Source organism: Oncorhynchus kisutch, linkage group LG14 (assembly GCF_002021735.2).
Source record: "Oncorhynchus kisutch isolate 150728-3 linkage group LG14, Okis_V2, whole genome shotgun sequence".
NCBI lineage: Eukaryota > Metazoa > Chordata > Actinopteri > Salmoniformes > Salmonidae > Oncorhynchus > Oncorhynchus kisutch.
The window spans coordinates 54,852,608-54,864,811 of record NC_034187.2 but is presented as its reverse complement, the minus strand read 5'-3'; the positions used below and the strand labels follow the sequence as shown (position 1 = coordinate 54,864,811).

Sequence of the window (12,204 nt, the reverse complement as noted above, 5' to 3'; positions counted from 1 at the left end):
CAGTGTGCGGGTTTCATCTTTTTTTCTCAAGAAGATGAATTGTAGAAATGGGCGGGGTTTATGACTGTGGCTGTGGTAGCTAGTGATGATGCCTAAAAACATGCCACTTCGATACGGGACTACCTAAAGCTATGACCGGAAGTGACTTTTCGTAGCAGGTTAGAGAGCATTTTCGCTAACCTTAACCTAATTCTCCTAACCATGCTAATAAAACTTGAAACGTACATCTCCTGACCTGCTGCATTAGTTGTCCTAACCTGCGACTAAAAAGTCACTTCTGGTCATATCAGAATCGAAGTGGCGTGTTTTTAAGGAATCTCCCTTCGATACAGCTACGACTGGAAGTTACTTTTCTTAGCAGGTTAAGAGAGCATTTTCTCTGACCCTGACCCTTTTCTTAACCATAACCTAATTGGATAGACCATAAGCTGTCTTTTAAAAAGCATGTTGATGAGTAAGTTAAAGTAACTGTCCAGTGAAAATCTCACTTTTAAAAGTTCCTATTCTGTTAACTCGTACCCAAATAATGTGGTTGAACCCACATCAAACTTGTATCTCAAATCAGCGGTCTACTTGCATGAATATTTTTAATGACCGGTATATATGCCCACACCATTCTGTTGTTGGGGTACACCATTCCAACACAGAAAAGCTGCTTTTTAGACTGGATGCTTTTTAGACTAGATGCTTTTTAGACTGGATGCTTTTTAGACTGGATGCTTTTTAGACTGGATGCTTTTTAGACTGGATGCTTTTTAGACTGGATGCTTTTTAGACTGGATGCTTTTTAGACTGGATGCTTTTTAGACTAGATGCCTCTCATGCAATTCAAAATATTTATCGAGGACTTATTTGTTGAGGAATGTGATTGTTTTTCTTGAATGTGTATGTCATTTTGTATTTTTGTATTCCCTTGTATTTTATAGTTTGTAAAATGTGTGAAATTGCAAAATGCAGGGCTCCATATTGAAAGAGACCTTGGTCTCAATGGGACTCCCTGTTGAAATGAAGGTCAAATACAATGACATCAAAATTATATTTTTCAACTTTTAACTATGTTTTGAGGCCTTCAGTGTTTGTTCACAATTACATTGTTTACAAACAATGGAGTAAAACAAGCTTATATTTTGGGTTCTGATAGGGTATGACAGTTGAGCTCATGAGGCATTCATAAGTTACAATGGCTTCACAAAGTATTCATACCCCTTGACTTATTCCACATTTTGTTCTGTTACAGTCTGAATTCCAAATGGATTAAATACATTTTTCTCTCACCTATCTACACACAATATCCCATAATGACAAAGTGAAAACATCATTTTTTTTGGTGCACATTTATTGAAAATGAAATACAGAAATATCTCATTTATTTATTCACACCACTGAGTCAATACATGTTAGAATCACCTTTGGCAGCGATTACAGCTGTGAGTTGATAAGAGCTATGCAAACCTGGATTGTGCAATATTTGCCCATTGTTCTTTTCAAAATTCTTCAAGCTCTGTCAAATTGGTTGTTGATCATTGCTAGACAACCATTTTCAAGTCTTGCCATAGATATTCAAGCAGATTTAATTCAAAACTGTAACTCGGCCACTCGGGAACATTCACTGTCCTCTTGGTAAGCAACTCCAGTGTAGATTTGGCCTTGACCAAGCCATGATTTTGATGGAATTGTCTGTAGAGCTCCTGGACTGGATTGTGTTGAGGCACAGATCTGGGGAAGGGTACCAAACATTTCTACAGAATTGAAGGACCCCCAAGAACACAGTGGTGTCCATCATTCTTAAATGGAAGACGTTTGGAAACACCAGGACTCTTCCTAGAGGTGGCTGCCTGACCAAACTGAGCAATTTGGGCCTTGGCGAGGGAGGTGAACAAGAACCCGATGGTCACTCTGACAGAGCTCCAGAGTTCCAATCAGGCCTCTATGGTAGAGTGGCCTGATGGAAGCCACTCCTCAGTAAAATGCACATGACAGCCCGCTTGGAGTTTCCCCAAAGTTACCTGAATGATTCTCAGAACATGAGAAACAAGATCCTCTGGTCTGATGAAGTCAAGACTGAACTCTGGTCAGGATTGAGGGAAATATGAGCGGAGCAAAGTACAGAGAGATCCTTGATGAAAACCTGCTTGCTCAGGACCTCAGACTGGGGTGAAGGTTATACCTTCCAAAAGGACAATGACCCTAAGCACACCGCCAAGACAACACAGGAGTGGCTTCGGGATAAGTCTCTGAATGTCCTTGAGTGGCCCAGCCAGAGCAGGTTCTTGAACCCAATGGAACATCTCTGGAGAGACCTGAAAATAAATGTGCTTCAACAAAGTACTAAGTAAAGTGTCTGAATACTGATGTAAATGTTATATTTTTTAAATCAATTTTGAATCAATTTTTACAACACACCTGTTTTTTCTTTGTCATTATTGGGTATTGTGTGTAGATTGATGAGGGAAAAAAACGATTTAATACATTTTAGAATAAGGCTGTAACGTAACAATGTGGAAAAAGTGAAGGGGTCTGAATACTTTCCGAATGCTCTGTGTAAGCAAAAGTATGTGGATACCCCTTCAAATTAGTGGATTTGGCTGTTTCAGCCACACCGTTGCTGATAGGTATATAACATTTGAGTACACTGCCATGCAATCTCCATAGACAAACACTGGCTGTAGAATGGCCTTGCTCAAGAGCTCAGTGACTTTAAACGTGGCACCGTCATAGGATGCCACCTTTCCAACAAGTCAGTTTGTCTAATTTCTGCCCTACTAGAGCTGCCCCGGTCAACTATAAGTGCTGTTATTGTGAAGTAGAAACGTCTAGGAGCAACAACGGCTCAGCCACAAAGTGGTTGGCCGCACATGCTCACAGAAAGGGACCGACGAGTGCTGAACTGCGTAGCACGTAAAAATCGTCTGTCCTCGGTTGCAACACCCACTACCGAGTTCCAAACTGCTTCTGGAACCAACGTTCTCTGGAGTGATGAATCACGCTTCACCATCTGGCAGTCCAACGGACAAATCTGGGTTTGTTGGATGCCAGGAGAACTCTACTTGCCCCAATGCATAGAGCCAACTTTAAAGTTTGGTGGAGGAGGAATAATGGTCTGGGGCTCTCAGTGAGGTTGGATAGAAGCTGTAGGAATTCCTGACCTGGAGAAAGAGAGAAAATTATGAATAGTTACAATTGGAAATGTTTGCATGCCTTACTATTAGTTCATGTGCTTGGTTATTCAAACTTTGTGGAGCAAACTAGAATATCAGTTGGAATTTATTTCCATATCTTTTTCAAGGATGCTCAAATACATTCATATTTTGTTTTGTTTTAAAGACATCTCTTCTACTTAAGCCCATTCTGGGTTGCTTACTTCGGTCATATTGTGCTACCTCTAATCTCTCCAAGTGGGCAGATAAATAATCATTTGAGAGCCTAACCGATGTACATAGTTGAATCTATATTATCGGACGATATTAGCCTTTTACCGACATATTGATATTGGATGATGATTCCACCGATAACCAATATTCAATAAATGGGATGGAAAAAATTGAATCTCATGCTTATCTGAACACAAGGGCCCATTCTCATTTTCATCATTGCCACAATGTAAGAAATCAACATTTGTGGCAATTTAGGAGAACTTGGTGTGGAAAAATGTCACTTAAATTTCCCTGCTGTAAAAACTAAATCGGCAAATATATCGGTATTGGTAAGTTTTGTCCCACAAAAAATATGAATCGTTGTCGGACCCCAAAGAAAACAGATAGGTTGGGCTCTACTTTCTATGAACCACCAGTGTTATTAAGTGTTAGTAGTACTTGTATAGGATATACGCCTATAGCATGTCTCATAGCAAGTCTAACAATTCATTATAGAGTGCTAGAATCACTTTAAGAAAATGGGTGAGAAACAGAATCAATTAGAACCAAAAAATTATCTTTCAGAATCCCCAAAATGTTGGTCAAATAAATTGGATTTCAAATCTATACAGGAACTTCCTCAATACATGGTAAAATGAAGAGGGTAGCCTTCCACAAGCTTCCCACAATAAGTTGGGTAAATTGTGACCCACTCCTCCTGACAGAGCTGGTGTAACTGAGTCAGGTCTGTAGGCATGCTCGCTCGCACACACTTTTTCAGTTCTACCCACACATTTTCTATAGGATTGAGGTCAGGGCTTTGTGATGGCCACTCCAATACCTTGACTTAGTTGTCCTTAAGCCATTTTGCCATAACTTTGGAAGTATGCTTGGGGTCATTGTCCATTTGAAAGACCCATTTGCAACCAAGCTTTAAGTCCATGACTGATGTCTTGAGATATTGCTTCAATATATCCACATAATTTTCTTTCCTCATGAGCCATCTATTTTGTGAAGTGCACCAGTCCCTCCTGCAGCAAACCCCCACAACATGATGCTGCCACTCCCATGCTTCACGGTTGGGATGGTTATCTTCGGCTTGCAAGCCTCCTCCTTTTTCCTCCAAACATAATGATGGTCATTATGGCCAAACAGTTCTATTTTTGTTTCATCCGATCAGAGGACATTTCTCCAAAAAGTACAATCTTTGTCCCCATGTGCAGTTGCAACCCGTAGTCTGGCTTTTTCATGGCTGTTTTGGAGCAGTGGCTTCTTCCTTGCTGAGGAGCCTTTCAGGTTATGTCGATATAGGACTCGTTTTACTGTGGATATAGATACTTTTGTACCTGTTTCCTCCAGCATCTTCACAAGGTCCTTTGTTGTTGTTCTGGAATTGATTTGCACTTTTTGCACCAAAGTATGTTCATCTCTAGGAGACAGAACGCATCTCCTTCCTGAGCGGTATGATGACTGCGTGGTCCCATGGTGTTTATACTCGCGTACTATTGTTTGTACAAATGAACGTGGTACCTTCAGGCGTTTGGAAATTGCTCCCAAGGGGGAACCAGTCTTGTGGAGGTCTTGGCTGATTTCTTTTGATTTTCCCATGATGTCATGCAAAGAGGCACTGAGTTAGGTAGGCCTTGAAATACATCCACATGTATACCTAAAATTGACTCAAATGTTGTCAATTAGCCTATCAGAAGCTTCTAAAGCCATGACATCATTTTCTGGAATTTTCCAAGCTGTTTAAAGGCACAGTCAACTTCGTGTATGTACACGTACAGTTACAGTGAATTATAAGTGAAATAACCTGGCTGTAAACAATTGTTGGACACAATTGCTGGAAAAATGACTTGTGTCATGCACAAAGTAAATGTCCTAACCGACTTGCCAAAACTATAGTTTGTTAACAAGAAATGTGTGGAGTGGTTGAAAAAACGAGTTTTAATGACTCCAACCTAAGTGTATGTAAACTCCCGACTTCAACTGTAGCTAGATGTAGTATGCTAATGTTAACTAGCTGGCCTGACGTTTCGTTGTCCATAGGCTAGCGAGCAAGTATTTTAGCCAGGTAGCGTAGGACAACTGTATGACAGAGTCATAGACCATGTAGGCAACATGAAAGAGGAGGATGGCAGTTGCATTTCTCTACAAGTAGGGTGAGTCAAATGTTTTCTCTACTTGCACGGGCACGCACACACACACACATCATTTCCATGGACATCCACATTGTATTTAGTTTACATTGATTGGATTAAATAGTTTTTGGTATCTTTTAGTTGTCACTGTATTAGACTAAGCATAGGTGATTAGATTATGTTGAAATGGTGCTGGAATAGTGGAGGTATCTCTGTGTTTTTTTGCGACTTCTGGTAACTCTCCGTGGTTCTAAATTAATCGTAGTTTAGTAGTCTGAAATTTTCAGAACCATTACCTTGCTTGACCATGGGGCGGCAGGGTAGCCTAGTGGTTAGAGCGTTGGACTAGTAACCGGAAGGTTGCAAGTTCGAACCCCTGAGCTGACAAGGTACAAATCTGTCATTCTACCCCTGAACAGGCAGTTAACCCACTGTTCCTAGGCTGTCATTGAAAATAAGAATTTGTTCTTTACTGACTTGCCTAGTTAAATAAAATAAAAATAAATGCTGTGAGTAATTGTTTGTTATATGCTAAATGTTTTGTTGACTTCTCCAGACAGATTTTGCTCTCCGATTTTGTAATGAAACAAATGTATGGTGGAATTTATTCTGCCACTGTGTCTTCTTATTGTCTCCTTAGGCCTATAAATCATGGTGTCAAGGCATATGAACTAACAGGTTATAGAGCAAACAACGCAATTATCAAAACACACAGGTTGTAATATGGCATTTATTTCTATTTGTCTTTCTTCCTCCGGTGATTTTACCCACACACTGCTACTTCCAAAAGGTGCCCTTCTTTGCGAGGCATTGGAAAACACCCCTGGTCTTTGTGGTTGACACTGTGTTTGAAATTCTCTGCTCGTCTGAAGGACCTTACAGATAATTGTGTGTGTGTGGGGTACACAGATGAGGTAGTCATTCAAAAATCATGTTAAACACTATTATTGCACACACAGTGAGTCCATGCAACTTATTATGTGACTTGTTCAGCACATTTTTACTCCTGAACTTATTTAGGTTTGCTATAAGAACTATAAGAAATGACTGAAGACATTTCAGTGACCAAAGAATCTCAGTTTAATCCATTTTAAATTTAGATTGTAACACAACAACAAAATGAAAAAATCTGGGTCCCAAGAATCAATGGGTTTATATGATTAATTTAAAAGTCCCAAAATGGATGTAGGCTAGCAATTTTACGGCAACTTTATATTCAGTTGTAGATACATTGCATAATTACCAATTAGGCCTACAAAAGACACATTGGATTTTTCATGCAATCATACTGCACTGACTGTGGCTACCCTAACCTCACACTATCTCAGAAGAGGAGAGGAGGGGAATGTCACTGCAGGGTGCCCTGGGTCTTCTCACAGATGGTCTTCAGGCTGTTCTTACACATTGTGGCGTACCAACCGGCCATGTGGCTGTCTCCTTGCGACAGCCGGGCACACAGCTCTCTGGTGTCCCCCTTCTCTGGCTCGTGATACCAATAAATATCCCAAAACCTGTAGAGGTAGGAGTCTCCATCAGTTTGACTTTTTTTCTTTAAACAAAATGACCATGTACATTTGGTTACTCTGTCAAATAACCATCAATGCAGAATAATGCATCAGGTACTTATAGGAAATGAACGTATGGCAATAAATATGCTCTCTTCATGACCTTAACTAGGGACCTCATACAGTAAGTATCCTCATCTGATACTGACATTTGAGGTAATGTAATCACAGTAATGCAGTCTCGAGTCTCGATACAGGACACCACGCCAAACGATAGACTTGAGATCCAAACTCAATTTTCTGGACGATATTTCTATCCATTTACGGGACCTTTATTTTTTTTTGCTCAAGACTACCTTCAGAGGCAAATCTTCTGTAACTATAAGTTACCCTTTTTCCACCGGGGAGTTGTCCACCCAGTGCCAGCCCCGCCTGGGTTACCGTTCTTCAGGCCAATCCAGTAGGAGTCTCCCTGGCTCAGCTCCTTGGCTCTCTTCCACGGGAAGATCTGAGAAAAATGCAACACTCAGATGGAGGCCTCAAATAGACACGGCCCCACAATTTCGTAGAACTCCTAAATCTATTATTAACTTTAACTGAGGGTGTCAAATGTGATGTATTACACAGTGAATGCAATGAGTCTAAACATTCATGATCTGACCTTATAGATTATGTTCGTGTCTCTGTTAGGTCCACTGTATACTGTATAAAGGAATATCACAGCTTTGAGTGATAGGGCAGTCTATATATTTCTAATATTTCCAAGTAATTCTCAGTAAATCTCAGTTCTCTATTTACCTCCAAAGCTCCGGACCTTTTGAGGATTTCGATTTGTCATGATATAGGTTCTAAATCATCTCTTGATTCAAAAGGGATCCACATTTGAGATGCAAATGAATACTGAATTGAGAAATAGGCTACAATGCAGTCCTCCAAAGAAACCTTAACGTATGCAGGTATCATTGGGTGATGGGGTTCATGGCTCTCTCATACTTGCTCCTCCTTACTCTTCACCATGGCAAGGTTGCCCCCTACAGACAATCAGTGGTACTGGCTGGAGATCCAGTTCTGTCTCTCCTGGGTGTAGAGGCAGCATCTCTCCCCAAAAGACTCCCATCCCTCTGGGCACGGCCTGCACTCACGCTCTGTGAAACAAGATTACGCCAGAGGTTACTCAGGGGTAATGGTGAACAGGGGTGAAACAGGTGTAAAATAAAATAGGTTTTTCAATCTCTGTATCATCTCACCTGTATAAATACAATATTTCCTAAATATATCAATAAAAAATACTCTTAAAACCATCAAGCGGGGATTGTTTATGGTGGTACATGTCTACATCGACTAATCTGATACTAGCTAAAGTGATGCTGTTATTAGGATGCCAGGCCTAGCGCATAGGCCTAGTGTGATGCTACCCAATTTTCACGACTCTTGTCATTGTCAGCCATTTTGGAATTTTAAGTTGATCCTGGTTATCCTTCATCATCTTTTCTCTGTCTGTCCATATATTTAACAGTTTATTGGATTAGAGTATTTTTTCCCCCAGATAAAAAAACAACCTAAATGCCTGTGCTCACCACTGGGGGGTGGTGACAGGACTGTACAGGTTGAGTGCTGGGTACTTGTGGAAGAGGAGGACGTAGGAGTTGTTCAGGGTGTTCAGCTTCTGAGTCAGGTCTTTGAGTCTGACCCACGCGACCCCTTTGCCATGGATACAAAAAAAGTGAGGATGAGGTAGCAGAGAGAGCCAATTAAAAGGTCAAGTTAGGGTTAAAACCTCAAGTCTTGACCGTCCATAACAATGTAAATCAGTGGACTCCTATTTCTGACCCCTGAATCTTTTTAATAAAAAAATATGAGCTAATGAAACTCACAGTAGAAGGTCTGTAGGAGTGTGGCCACAGTCAGCAGAAAACAGCAGGGCAAGGTAATGTGATAACTGTCTGTACTGTGTATGCCACCAATCTGAGAGGGGGAAATATTTCAGCCACATACAGTATAAACATGATGCATACTAAAAAAGTATAGTATATTATTTTATGATAATGGGATCACCTCTCACTGTTGACCCCTCCATCTTTTTAGGATGTAGCTGGCCCGGTTCAGACGCCCCCATTCTCTCCTGGTCTTATGACTCCCATTCCCCCAGAGCAGTGGGAGACTGCTGGAGGCTGAAAATAGATCCAGCTCTCATGAGTTCCAATTCACAAATGAGCTTTGAGACAGTATGTCACCATTAGCTTCATGCAAAGTACATTTGATAGCAAAACCTGTCAGGCTGGAGAAGTTTTGATTATGACCAAATACCCTTATTCAATTGTGTTGTTTGTGGACAACTTTATGTAGCTTGTGGTGACATTTCTGTTTAGAATATGTGTGGTTGCCCAGGGCCCGGTTACCCAAAAGCATCTCAGGATCCTATGGTTCTAAAGATGAGCGTAGCCTTAAGATGTTTTTTAGGAAACCTGGCCCTAGTCTGTAAGTGTTGTCTTGGTCAGACCAATTCAATATGGCACCCAGAATAAAGATGTCAGCAAACAGTATCTAGGTCATAACGGAACGCAATTTACAGCCCCAAGACTTCTATTCAAATGCCCTCCGTGCTTAGATAACAACTACTATTGTTTTAAAATGCATTGCTTATCTATACTTTGACACCTACAGTGTTGCCAGACATTCCCCTTCTCCTCAATAATCCATAGTAATATCTGCTTCAACCGATGCGATTTTTTGTGCTATGTTTTGCTCTGGAGCGGACCCATTTCTAGGCTGTGTGAGAGTCTTGTTTTGGCAAATGAGAATCCCCAGTCATTTAAGACCGGCAGCAACAGGATTTGAATTCTTCCAACTGCACGCACCCCCTGCACTCTTATAAGCTCTGTTCTCAACACAGGCAAAAATCAAGGCATACACAATTCCTGGGGGGGTTTGAAAGTGCTATTCAACAAAAACATAGCCTTGGATCTGTGCACTAAGTTACTATTGTGACTCAATACAGGCTACAGCTGTAGATTAGGCCCTGTAGCATTGCTATTGCTGTTGCATATTCCAAACCTAGCCGATATCATGCCCAAGCTTTGCCAAAAGTACATTTATTTTCGTATCATACTTTGTTAGATGATATGTGATTTCAACCGCTGATTGCTGCTTTAAAAACATACAAAACAAAGCCGCAGCATTCTGACTCTGACTTGTGTTGGGTCTTTATGCCGTCATGACGATATGGGCTACTGAACATTACAGAACACCCTCCAAAGGCAACTAACACCCTCTTGTGGCAAACAAGTTGGACTCACTGAAGAATTATAATCATGAGTCATGCTGCTGTTTCCTTTGTGTGTAGCTCCCACCCATTACCCCTTTGGTGTTCACAGATCTGTAAAGGGACTGGATAAGTGTAAGCAATATATAGCAGTAGCTGCCCTTCACAGTATGCTACATGTTGGGAATTATTTACCCTGTGATGGCTGGTGTGGGTGCAAGCTTTTGCTCTATCCAAGCAGTAACACATCCGATTCTACTAATCACCGTTTTAACAAACATTATTCGTCTTCATTCACTGCTTTAATTAGGAGTGTTTCTGCTTGACTGGCGCAAAAGCTTGGACCCACACCAGCCTTTGTGGGGTAAGACTGACCACCAATGAAAGAAAAGACATGAAATACCCGTTCATGCAATAATATTTACCAGAGTTAGTCCATTTATTTCTTGTTTACATTTTACGATTCATCTTACAGTTTTGGCTTACATACACAGGAAAGGGACTTTTTGAACAAATACACAGACCTGAATAAATAAAAGGTTGTTCAATATTTACAGACAAGAAAAACTAAGCTATTGAGAATTTCTTTATATACAGATAAAATGTATACCAAAGGCGAGATTATACAAACTTTATGGAAGCAACATAGATTCTGATGGTGAAACTGCATTCAATGCTATGTTTAAACTGCATTTTATCCAATTGTATTAGCATTCATTAATCAGTCATCTTTTTAAAATGTAATGAATTAGAAACATACACACAAAATGTTGGGAAACATTACATACATTTAGCCCACTATCAGGAAAATAAACTGGAGCATGGGGGTTTTTAATGCTCATCTTGGCATTATAAACTCTTATAAAACAATCCATACCACTATGTCCTCTCACAAAGGTGCATTAACAAATATTTACAAACATACTGTAATGGTTGTAATGATTATTAGCAACAGGGGGCTGTACTATCACCATGGCAACAACAGACCCCTTTACCAAAGATTTTTATAACTAGCCCAAGATAGACCAGAGCCTTTTATTTTCAATGGGAGCAAATGAATCATAGTGGGCAGAACCAAGCAAGAATATGGGCAGAACCAAGCACTAGCTAGAGAGATCCTATTGGCGAATTCTAGTATTTATTTGCATATTCACATTAGGGAACGTCTACTTTGTGAAGTGTGCAATAACCCAATTCGCCCTTACACTCCTAAACAATACAGTTTTTTGAAACTTTGGCAAAGGGTAAAGTTTACAAGACGATGTCCACTCTGTTTGTTACAGATTACAGAAAACTGTATTGAGTTCAAATGTTTCATCAAGGAAAGAATTTGCAAAATGTCAGCCAAAATCCATCTGGCTCCATCTTCTCCCAATGCCAGCCACTGGGCTTCCTCTCATCACCATATCTGGTAGTGAGTGGAAACAGCAACCGGATGCTTCACATTTATCCATCTGGTGAAATATCTGTCTCATTGTTCTGTGCTTTTACGATCAGTGTTCATGTGAAACAATGAGACGATAGACAGTCCGAACTTAATACACTGAAATGGGGGTAAGTGAACTAATAAAATAAATTCCTCATTTGTATGCTGTACAGACAGATAAGGGATGGACATATACACTGAAATGATAGATAAGGAAAGGATGTGTTGTGTACAATAAGTTATACTTACCAAAAATGTAATGGTGTGTATTTGTTTATGCAATTTCACAGTTGATATTCAATACATAGGCTATATTTTTCAGATTTGTATAAGCATTTTACATGCATTAAAAACACAAGACCCAACTAATAAAAAGCAACAGATTTCTTTTAGAGCATTACATTTTTGTTTCTAAGCTGTTTTGAGTGCATGTGTGAATTTAGCCTATTTGAGAGCATGTGTATGCTACTGACAGCACGGAAATAGTCTGGATCTGGGTCAGAGCTCTACTTCTCAG

The 12,204-nt window shown here is 40.2% G+C and overlaps 1 protein-coding gene across 1 annotated transcript in view; it reads left to right on the top strand.

Annotated features, from left to right (window-relative positions):
- Window positions 1-11,744: 11,744 nt before the first annotated feature.
- LOC109903666 (voltage-dependent calcium channel gamma-6 subunit) overlaps window positions 11,745-12,204 on the top strand; it is a 50,561-nt gene continuing 50,101 nt past the window's right edge. The window contains exon 1 of the mRNA XM_031789382.1: window positions 11,745-11,815. The gene's annotated coding sequence lies outside the window, so the exon portion shown is untranslated. The remainder of the gene's footprint in view (window positions 11,816-12,204) is intronic.